General features: G+C 47.2%; 1 non-coding gene across 1 annotated transcript; it reads left to right on the top strand.

The window, feature by feature from the left end:
• On the top strand, positions 1-73 carry TRNAV-CAC (transfer RNA valine (anticodon CAC)). Its single transcript has one exon. It is a non-coding gene; the product is annotated as a tRNA-Val (tRNA).
• Positions 74-11,883: the final 11,810 nt, after the last annotated feature.

The following is an 11,883-nucleotide window of genomic DNA, read 5'->3' as shown; positions in this document are numbered from 1 at the left end:
GTTTCCGTAGTGTAGTGGTTATCACGTTCGCCTCACACGCGAAAGGTCCCCGGTTCGAAACCGGGCGGAAACACATTTTCTTTTTTTCCCCAACTATTATCCCAACAGAATTTTTATTTTTTTTTACTTTATCGATTTTCACAAGCACTAAAGCAGACCAGTTTTATTTTGCAGATCAGGGGGTTAATAAAACAATATTTTCATGGGTGTGGAGCTGATTGAAGCCCTGAAGTCAATAAGTTGGACCTTCATCAGTTAAAGGGAACAAGAGACGAACGATCTCTGAAAATGAAAAAAGATGTTATACATACCTGGGGCTTCCTCCAGCCCCATAAGCCTGGATCGCCGCCGTCCTCCGCTGCCTTTATCGCTGGTACTGGGTCCTGTAACTTCCGCCGGACGCGACCAGTTGTACGCATGCGCAGGGGCCCCCTCCGGCTTTGTACGTACGCCTGCGCAGTACAGAGGGAGCGCACTGCGATTGTGTCGACTGGCCGAAAAAGACAGGGCCCGGTACCGGCGGACAGAGGCAGCGAAGGACGGCGGCATGGGAGCGATCCAGGCTTATGGAGCTGGAGGAAGCCCCAGGTATGTATAAAACTGGTAAGTAGTTCGTCCCTGGGTCTCTTTAAAGTGCACTGAACACCCATTAGTCTTTTTTTTTTGTACCAAATGAACCAACCCATAAAGCAGGTTTTTAAAGGAGAACTGTAGTGAAAGGTATACGGAGGCTGCCATATTGATTTATTTTTAAAGGGAACCTAAACCGAGAAGGACATGTATTTTTCCTTTTAAAATAATACCAGTTGCCTGACTCTCCTGCTGATCCTGTGTCTCTAATACTTTCAGCCACAGCCCCTGAACAAGCATGCAGATCAGGTGCTCTGACTGAAGTCAGACTGGATTAGCTGCATGCTTGTTTCAGGTGTGTGATTCAGCCACTACTGCAGGAAAGAGATCAGCAGGACTGCCAGGAAACTGGGATTGTTTAAAAGGAAACATCCATATCTTTCTCAGTTTAGGTTCTCTTTAAGCAATACCAGTTGCCTGGCAGCCCTGCTGAGCTATTTGCCTGCAGTAGTGTGAATCACACCAGAAACAAGCATGCAGCTTATCTTGTCAGATCTGACAAAAATGCCAGAAACACCTGATTTGCTGCATGCTTGTTCAGGGTCTGTCTGTGGCTAATACTATTAGAGACAGATGATCAGCAAGACTGCCAGGCAACTGGTATTGCTTAAAAGGAAATAAATATGGCAGCCTCCATATCCCTCTCACTACAGTTCTCCTTTAAAGTGACCGAGGCCTCATTCACACCTAAAAATGAAAACGCAAACGTTTTGCGTTTTTGTGTGCTGTTTTTTTTCTCCTCCTCGCGCTCCACTGCTTGCTGCATTTTTTGAAAAAGCGCTTTTCAAAGCACTTTGCCAGAGAGGTTTTGAGATTCACTCCCTGACGCGAGTCAGGAAGTGAACTCTTTGACCCGGAAAAAGAATAAATACAATGTATTTATTCTGAAAAACGTGACCTCAATTGCCGCATTTAGCACTCTTCCTATACCTCCCACTATAGCAAAAACGCCCCAAAAATGGTCCAGGCACCGCTTTGCTGAACACACAGCGCACGAACCGCGCTGATATGTACCTTCTCATAGGTATTCATTGCACAACCGTTTTGTAGGCTATTTTTAAAATCGCCTGCGCTTGTAAAAAGGTCGAAAATGCCCCTAGTGTGAACAAGCCCTGAGAGGACAAAATACAAAAGATGTATACATACCCGGGGCTTCCTCCATCCCCCTCCGTAACGATTGCTCCCACACTGTCTTCTTCTGCCTTCCTGTTCTCCTGCTAGGAGCCCCGTAAGTTTGGCCAGTCGGGGTCAGAACTGGGAGCGTTCTGCGCCTGCGCAGTACTATTGTGCAGGCACAGGGTGCTTCTGCCCATAGGAGCACGGCGGGGCACACGGCCGGGCTATGCATGCACCCATGCACCCTGACTGGCTAGGGCGGCTAATGAGGCTTCTAGCAGGAGAACGGGAAGGTGGAGGAAGACGGCGCAGGAGCGTTTGGTGCGGAGGGGGCTGGAGGAAGCCCCGGGTATGTATACATCTTTTGTATTTTGTTGTCCCTGGTACACTTTAAAGCATACATGACAAACTCCGTCCCGTGGGCCAAATCTGGCCCTCAGAACCATTCAATTTGGCCCCCAAGTGGTTTCCCCAATTTGCATTATGTTTGTCCCTCTCTAGACTACCAGGGAAGCTATATTCGAGGTGAAACACTAGAACACTTGGGAAACCATATGAGGGAGGTAGAGGAAAGCACTAAACACCAGGGAACTGTATAGGGGAGGGTGGGGGTCACTAGACACCAGGGAACTGTATAGGGAAGGGAAGAGGACCACAAGACACCAGGGAACTGTATACAGGAGGAAGGTGGCCATTAGACACCAGGGAACTTTACAAGGGAGGATGGAGGCCAGTAGACATTGAGGATGGCCCACGGCTCTGTCCCATTGTGCAGCTTTGGCCCACTTTGTATTTGAGTTTGACACCCCTGCTTTTAAGGAATCATCAGGCTTTAAGGCTCCTCCCCCCCCCCAAATCTACTTACCAGTGGCTTCCTCCAGCTCCTTCCCGGCAACAGGTCCCATGATGCAGCTCCACTCGCAGCCCACGGCCCGGCATCCCTGCCGGTAGTGAGGCCGACCTCAGAGCTAGCTTCGTACTGTGCCTGTGCGAGCGGCGCTGTCGGTCACGGCCAGGTTGTCCACGCTGTACTGCGCAGGCACGTTACGAGGCCGACCCTGAGGTCAGTACCGGTGAGGATGCTGGGCCGCGGGCTGCGAGCGGAGCTGCGTCATATGGGACATGTTGCCGGGGGAAGCCACTGGAAAGTAGATTGGGGGGGGAGGGGGAGGGAGGTAGGGGGGGATTAAAGCTTGATGATCCCTTTAAGTAAGTATGTTTTTTTTTTTTCATTTAAACCACTCCCATTCACTTTAATGCAGTATGCTGGGGGGTGTCACTGCTTACCTGTAGCCCCCACCCCCCTCCCGTTTTTGTGGAGTGCGACATCACCGTCCAGAGTTCAAGGATTCTGTTTTGCAGAGTGTGCCCCCCGGTCACAATGCATGCTGGTAGTTGTATTACGGGGAAGGGGGGGGGGGGGGTTGAGCTTTGAAATATGGCCCCTGGACGGTGAGATCACACTCCACACAGTCAGGAGGCTACAGGAGCAGCCCCCTTAGATGCTATGGTGCTACCAATAACCCCCCAACAGCATACTGTGTTACGCTCCCTTATGGGGAGGTTCATCCTGTATAATAATTTCCCTGTCTGCGCGTCCGTTGTTTGCTGGGTGCAGGTTGCGTGGGGGTCGCGGCCGTGCTCGTGTGGGTGTGGCAACGACAAGCGCCCATTATTTAGCAGGTGTGCCTTTTTACTAGTTGTAAAAATAAAAGTGTGATGGGTGCTCAGTGCCGTTTGACATAACAGTATATGCAATAAGGTGGTCTGTAATGGCCACTAACTATACAATTTGCCGAACAATCATTTACGAACCATTCTTTGCATAAACAATCAAAAATAATAGTTTGTGTAGTCAAATGTATCAGCACACCGGTTTTCCATAAATTCACGCTCTTTTATTGAGCCATGCGTTACCACAAAAGGTATAAAGCCGACAATTGTTTCGGGGGCCACGCAGGGTCCCCCTTCTTCAAGGCGTGTAGTTACTACACGCCTTGAAGAAGGGGGACCCTGCGTGATTTGATGGTGTGCCCTCCAGGACTTCTCTTATTGCAAAAATAATAGTTTGGGACCACTAATGGACAAAAATCTCTAACCAATCCGATCAGATTAACGAAATCGATCCGATTTTTCAATCAATCCTGTCAATCTGATCAGATTGGTTAGGAGATTTTTGTCCATTAGTGATCCCGAATGATCATTTCCGATTGTTCATATGAAGAATTATTTGTAAACGATCGTTCAGCAAATTGTATCGTTAGTGGCCATAGGCAAAATTTATTATGGATGGGAAGATAATACCTAGGAAAATAAGACGTTGAACTGCCCTGAAATACCGTACGTTACTTTCAGTTAATCAAGTCTCAGTCGGTCTTAGCAACCGCAAACAGCAAGCAATCGATTGGCTATTGATCAGTTCACTGCCACATCACCCCACTTAACTAACAATATAATTTACTGAACAATCATTTACAAACGATTCTTCGTATGAACCATCAGAAATGATCATTTGGGACCACCAATGAACAAAAATTTCCTAACCAATCCAATCAGATCAATGAAATTGATCTGATTTTTGGACCGATAATGTCAATCTGATTGGATAGGAGACTTTTGTTCATTAGTGGTCCCAAACGATCATTTCTGATCGTTCATATGAAGAATCGTTTGTAAATGTTTGTTCGGCTAATTATACCGTTAGTTGCCACCTTAACGAGGAACTCCAGTGAAAATAATGTAATAAGAAAAGTGCTTCATTTTTACAATAATGATGTATAAATGATTTAGTCAGTGTTTGCCCATTGTAAAATATTTTAAATCCCTGATTTATATTCTGACATTTATTACATGGAGACATTTTTCCTGCTGGCAAGTGATGTAGCTGCTGCTTGCTGTTTTTGGCAGTTGGAAACAGCTGTAAACAGCTTTCCTTATGCCTCCATGGCAGCACATTGGGTAGTGGCCCCGCCCCCTACCCCCATAGGACCAATAACTATTTAAATAGCGATTAGAGGAGGTGCTCGCTGTCTTTTTTGCTTGTCCTCACCTCATAGGACCTAAAGCTGCAGCCATCGCAGAAATTTTTTTTTGGCACCTACCTGACTGTTTTCCTGCAGTCCCCACACCTAAGCCTCCCGGTGTGAAGGTCCACCTGGCAGTCCTATAAAGTAGGATAATGGTGGATGCCCCGTTCTGCTGATCTTGGGGGCATAACTTATCTGGTATTGCTGCCTCTCGTAGTTCACTAAGAGTGTGCATTGCAGAGAAGCTTACCGCTATGTCTCCTGTGGACTCTAAAGGAGTCTTGCCGGCGCGTGTCCTACTCTCTTTGCTCGCTGTCCACGGAGCTGCGTGCGTTCCAGGTCTCCCTGACTGTGGAGCGCAGGGGGCGTGTCCAGGGGCGTGCTGCGTCCTGTGCGCCCGGCGGCCCGTGACGTCACCGTCCACAAGCGGATTGGACGGGGCGCGCCTTACTCCTCCTGCTTGCTCTCCGGCCGTCCTCCAGGAAGTATTTAGCCCTGGAGACGGCGTTGTGTCGTGCTGCCATTTCGCCCTCTCCGCACAGCCAGAGTTGGGGCCATGGAGACTGGACAGGCAGCGCTGGGAGCAGAGGTCTCGATCGTGGCAGAGGAGTAAGTGTGTTTTTCTTCTGGGGGCCAGCTTGGGGGATCCTCCTTACAGTATGCATTGCACTCTAGGAGAGTCAGTGCAGGAGGGGGGTATCTCAGTGTTGGTCTCCTTTCCAACTTAATGCTTTCTTCTTGCCTCCTCAGCTATCTATCTTCAGCCTCTTCTTCTGAGGACACAGATGCGCCCCTCACAGATCAGCAACTTAAGCATAGGTAGGTGCACATCAGGTAGGTTTAAGCTTGCAATGGGAGTGCATAGATCCTCATAGTCGTTTGACTATCTCTTTCAGCCCTGGAAGACGGCAGAAATTGAGCCCAGGACCCAGGAGGACTACGTCAAGATCTTCACCTCCACACTACTACTACAGACAGCGTTCAAGAAGTCGTTCCCCTAGAAGAGATTACCAGGAATACCGGGGATACTACGACAACTATCATTCTTATCGAAGAGTTTCCCCTCCAAGAGATTACGCAACGGACTATCCAAGACATAGAGGGTGTTGGGCTTGCGGGGATGCAGTCATGCCTGGCAAATTAGTTTGTAGGAACTGTTTCACCCAGAAGTCAGGAGAATCTGACCAATCGGCAGTGGACGTGTCAGCACTAATCAAAAAGGCAGTTCAGGAATCAATGGACTCATATATTTCAAATATACCTTCTTCCCACACGGCGGATCAGCCTCACACTTCGGCAGGAGAGCCGACAGCAGACACCATTACTTCAGGAGGATTTGACTTTACATTAATACCACAATTTGTAAAAGCAGTAAGAGACGCAATTGAATGGGAATCCGACGACGAAGTAGAGGAGACTAATAAGAAAAGGAAGGAGAAGAAAAGATATTACCCTCATCTTAAAAGGGTGAAGGACACCTTCCCATACCTTGTTGAGGTGGAGGAAGTAATCAAAGATGAATGGCAGCGAGTAGAGAAGAAGCCTCCTTTAGCAAACCGACTCGCAAAATTATATCCATTACCCGACAAAGAATGTAAAGTATTAGAGGATGCCCCAACAGTGGACGCATCAATAATGAGACTCGCCAAACACATGACACTCCCATTGGAGGACTGCATTTCTTTCAAGGATGTGTTACTGAGGAAAGCGGATCAGGACTTAAAGAAAATCTATACTTCAGCAGGCGGAGCTTGCAAGCCAGCAATTACCCTAGCAGCCGTAGGAAAGGCGGTGAGGTCATGGACAGAAAATTTAGAATCAGCCATCAGATCAGATGCGGACAAAGATACATTGATTGCAGCACTGGAGGATCTAAAGCTATCGTCAGACTTTATAGGGGAGGCGGCTTTTGATGTTGTAAGAGGAGCTTCCAGAGCCATGCTCTACTCAGTGACAGCAAAAAGAGCTCTGTGGCTCAGATCATGGTCCACAGATATTAATTCAAGACAAGCGTGGTGCAGAATCCCATTCGATGGAACAATGTTGTTTGGCGAAAAGATGGATGCGGCAATAACCAGGGTCACAGGAGGGAAGTCTGGTCTATTGCCACAAGATAGAAGATCGACAAAGCAGACCTTCCCACCCACACAACAGCAGAATAGATTTAAAAATGCCAGGTCTTACCGCCCGGGGAAAAACTTTAGGAGAGACTGGAAAGGCACTCAGTCTACACTGCCAAAATCCACCAAACAAAGATCCACGGATCCTCCTTCAAATGCAAAGAAGTCTTTTTGACGATGTCCTAGTCCAGGATGTACCTGTCGGTGCCAGACTGAGGTCGTTCTACCAAATTTGGAAATCAAAGATAGACTCTCAGTGGGTAAATCGCACAATCCTAGAGGGTCATTCCTGGACATTCAAGCACACCCCGAGGTTTCGCTTCATACCAACAAAGATCCCACGTACTCAGGACAGACGGAACATCTTATTCTCTTATGTAGAGGAACTGATCCAAAAACAGGCAATATCTCCGGTTCCTTTAGGTCACAGAAACAAGGGGTTTTACTCGCCCCTGTTCCTAGTAACAAAGAAGTCGGGAAAACTTCGCCCAGTATTAGACCTAAGGGGACTGAACCAATACATCAATCTCGAACGGTTCAGAATGGAGTCATTACAGTCGATAAGTCAAGCGATCCTCAAGAACGATTGGATGTTGTCAGCCGATCTGCAGGACGCCTATCTACATATTCCAATCCAAGACAAATATCAGAAATTTCTGAGATTTGCAATAGGGGAACGTCACTTTCAATTCACATGCCTCCCTTTCGGCATCTCAACAGCACCCAGGACTTTCACAAAGGTGCTAGTATCAGTTATCGCGGTTCTCAGACTTCAAGGATTAAGACTGTATCATTATTTAGACGACATTCTACTACTGGCATCAACCCGGGAACTAATACTCCAGCACAGACAGGTTCTCCTAGACACTCTGAGAGAATTCGGTTGGCTCATCAACCAGGAAAAGAGCCAGCTAACACCAACACAAGACCTAGTGTTTTTAGGAGCACGTTTCCAGACACATCAAAACTCCATATCAATTCCGGAAGAAAAGATCCACACCATCCAAGAGAGAGTGGGAAACATCACCAGTTCCTCTTCAACAACAGCCAGAAATTGTCTCAGGTTGCTAGGCACGTTGTCAGCGACCATTCTTATTCTACCATGGGCCCACTGGCACATACGAGACTTCCAGATAGGCTTTCTCGAGCAGTGGGACAAAGAAAGTTTGAACCAGCAGATCACTCCGTCCAGGCACATGAAGGACAGTCTCACTTGGTGGCTACTAGAACACAACATCCGCCAGCAGGTGCAGTTGACTCCGGACCATCCAATAGTCATAACAACAGACGCCAGCAGGAAAGGATGGGGAGCCACGTGCAAGGACCTAGTAGCCCAGGGCACATGGACACAGGAGGTTTCAGAGCAATCCTCAAACTCATTGGAACTCCTGGCAGTATTACACGCTCTCCACCACTTCCTGGAACAGATCAGGAACAAGAACTGCTTACTACGTATCGACAACAAGACTGCAGTAGCATACGTACAGAGACAAGGGGGGACACGCAGCTACGCGTTACTCAACATAGCCAGACAGATTTTTCTATTGGCGGAGGAGAATCTCCTGTCACTCAAGGCAGTCTACATCCCAGGTTCACTGAATATACAGGCAGACTACCTAAGCCGAAATCATGTGGACAACAACGAATGGTCATTAAATCAGTTGATCTTCAACCAGATTTGCAGTCAGTGGTTTCTGCCAGACATAGACATGATGGCAACAAAAACGAATACAAAGTGCAGAAGATTTATAGCGAGATATCCATACAGACAGGCGGAAGCAGTGGACATTCTGACAAGTCCATGGAACTTCTCGAAGGGGTACGTGTTCCCCCCGACTCCTCTAATATACAGTCTACTAAGGAAACTACAACTGGAATCGGTATCAGTGATTGCGATAATACCCAGATGGCCTCGTCGACCTTGGTTCCCATTACTTCTCAGTCTGGCGGTGGAGGAACCCTGGACTCTACCACTGAGAAGAGACCTGCTAACTCAGGGTCCCATCATGCACCCAAATCCCAATCGACTCCATTTAGCGGCATGGCACTTGAGAGGGGGAAGCTTGAGCAGATAGGATGTTCTGATGAAGTCATAGAGACAATGCTTAAAGCCAGAAAACCGTCCACTAATAAAACCTATTATAGAATCTGGGATAAGTTTACATCCTTTGCGTCCTTAACAGGATTTGATCCACACCAACCGGGCCCGCAGAATGTTTTGGATTTTCTACAGACAGGAGTTCAAAAGGATTTGAGCTACAATGCAATTAAAGTGCAGATCTCAGCTATCTCTGCTCTATCTGATGTTAGATGGGCTCTACACCCACTAATCAAACAGTTTATGATGGCCGTAATTAAAATTAAACCGCCTAGGAAACCTACCTTTGCAAAGTGGGATCTACCATTAGTACTAAACTTCTTATCAGCAAGTCCCTTTGAGCCAATACAAACATGCTCATTATGGAACCTAACGCTAAAGACTGTCTTCTTAGTGGCAATAACATCAGCCCGTAGAGTGTCAGAATTAGGTGCACTGGCATGTAGTGAGCCTCACCTAACCTTCTTTCACGACAGGGTACAACTAAGACCACTGGACTCTTTTCTTCCGAAGGTAGTAACAACATACCATGTTAACCAGGAGTGGTCACTACCATCGTTTGAGGATCACGATAACTTTGTGTTACACTCCCTGGACGTGTCTAGAGCACTGAAAGCATATCTGGAAGTCACAGATTCTTTCAGAAAATCTGAGCATCTGTTTATTATCCCGGCGGGATATAAAAAGGGACATACTGCCTCCACAAGAACGATTGCCTCATGGTTGATCAAGACCATTCAGGCAGCATATCGGGCGGCTGGGTTACAGCCCCCAGATACTATAGGGGCACACTCAACTAGGTCGATCGCCTCTTCGTGGGCAGCCTACGCTAATGTTTCAGCAGAAAAGATATGCCAGGCTGCTAACTGGTCCACGATAAACACTTTTATTTCTCATTATAAGGTTAATGTTTCTACACATACTCCTGTAGACTTTGGAAGAGCGGTTATCTCCAAATCTGTATGTAATCATGAATAAATTTCTGTTTATTGCAGCATATCATAGTCTCCCTCCCTTTTTTTTTGGAATGATAGTTAGATCCCAATGTGCTGCCATGGAGGCATAAGGAAATCGGAAAATTGTATACTCACCTACCGGTAATTTTCCTTTCCTGATGCATCCATGGCAGCACATGGATCCCACCCGACTATTCGGTGAGGATCATAGATACAAAAGACAGCGAGCACCTCCTCTAATCGCTATTTAAATAGTTATTGGTCCTATGGGGGTAGGGGGCGGGGCCACTACCCAATGTGCTGCCATGGATGCATCAGGAAAGGAAAATTACCGGTAGGTGAGTATACAATTTTCCGCTATTTCCCACAATGTAACAGGGTCACAGACAGGAAACTGCCAGGAGTACCAGGGTCCTCAGAGCTTCTTGTGGGAGGGGTTTCACCACAATATCAGTCATACAGCGCCCTTTGATGGTCTGTTTGTGAAAAGGAATAGATTTCTTATGGAAAAGGGGGTATCAGCGACTGTTTGGGATAAAATTCAATTCTTGGTCGGAGTTTCTCTTTAAGGCCTCTTTCAGACAGGAGGCTGAACTGTGCACTTGCCGAGCAGTTCAATCTCCCGTCTGCCACCCACCAGTACATTTCCGGTGCAATTTAAATGCAGCTACATTGCAGCGGTAGTAACACCACACGCATCATGCGCTGACATGCAGTGATGTTGCCCGGCAGCAGAGGACTGTGACATGTCGCATCTGGGCACCGATGGGGCTGCGCTCAGATCTGACTCCATGGGGGCGGTCTGTCAGCACTGGGACTGAGCGCTAACTAGCGCCTGGCCGGTGGAGGAGAGCAGCTGACAGGCGTTGAATTTACAGATTGTCAGCTGCTCGTGTGAAAGGGGCCTTAATCTTCAATCACACTTCAGCAGAAATCTATAATAGTGCAATCAAACTGTATAGGTGCCCATACCCTAGCTCGATTTTCAATCCTTATGATGGAATCTGCCAGGGATTGATTACACAGTGTGGAAGCCTTATTGTAATTGTCGGCTTTATACCTTTTGTGATAATGCATGGCTCAAGGGGCAGTTGGGTGCACAGCTGTAGAGAGGTACGATTTCAGGACGACCGACTGACCCCCAGCATGTCTCCCCCATGTATGGTGTGTACTCCGACCTGAAGTGAGGGTTGCAGCCAGCCAGAGCCGGGACAAGGTCCTCCAGCACCCGAGACTGAGACACCAAAGTGTGCCCCTCCATCCCTCCCACCCCAGCCATCACACACTGATTGCTATTAGACTAATGCAAGGTACACACCATACAATGTTCAGGCAGATTTACCTGCCAGATCGATTATTTCCAACATGTCTGATCTGAATTTCGATCGATTTTTTAATTTTCCGATCGATTTTTAATCTTTTTTTTTTCAATAATTTTTTCAATTGATTTTTGTTCAGTTCTATAAAAATCGATCGAAAAACAATCAAAAAACAATACAAAAACTGATCAAAATTCAGATTGGATGTTGGAAATAATCGATCTGGCAGGTAAATCTGCCAGAAAATTGTATGTTGTGTACCTAGTATAAGAGGCGCCCCCCTCCTTAAACTCTAGTTATCTGGCTTGCAGTCACTGCCATGTATCCCCTTTTCTTATTTCTCTCTGCTTCAAACAGGGGCGTAGCAATAGGGGTTGCAGAGGTAGCGACCGTATCGGGGCCCTTGGGCCAGAGGGGCCCCATGGGGCCCTTCCTCAACCAAAAGCATTAGCTGTTTATTGGTCCTGTGGTGGTAATAATCACCTCTATAGATGCTTTGAATCATAGTAATCATTAACAAAGTGTCCCCCATCCGATTCTTGCACCTCTAATACTATGTATGACCAAGGCAGGTTTTGTTGCGCCGTATCAAGTGTTATATATAGAGTGCTGGGAGGG

The sequence above is a fragment of the Hyperolius riggenbachi genome, chromosome 3, assembly GCF_040937935.1.
Source record: "Hyperolius riggenbachi isolate aHypRig1 chromosome 3, aHypRig1.pri, whole genome shotgun sequence".
In the NCBI taxonomy this organism is placed as follows: Eukaryota; Metazoa; Chordata; class Amphibia; order Anura; family Hyperoliidae; genus Hyperolius; species Hyperolius riggenbachi.
The sequence above is the reverse complement of the archived record's forward strand: the minus strand, read 5'-3'. Positions and strand labels throughout refer to the sequence as shown.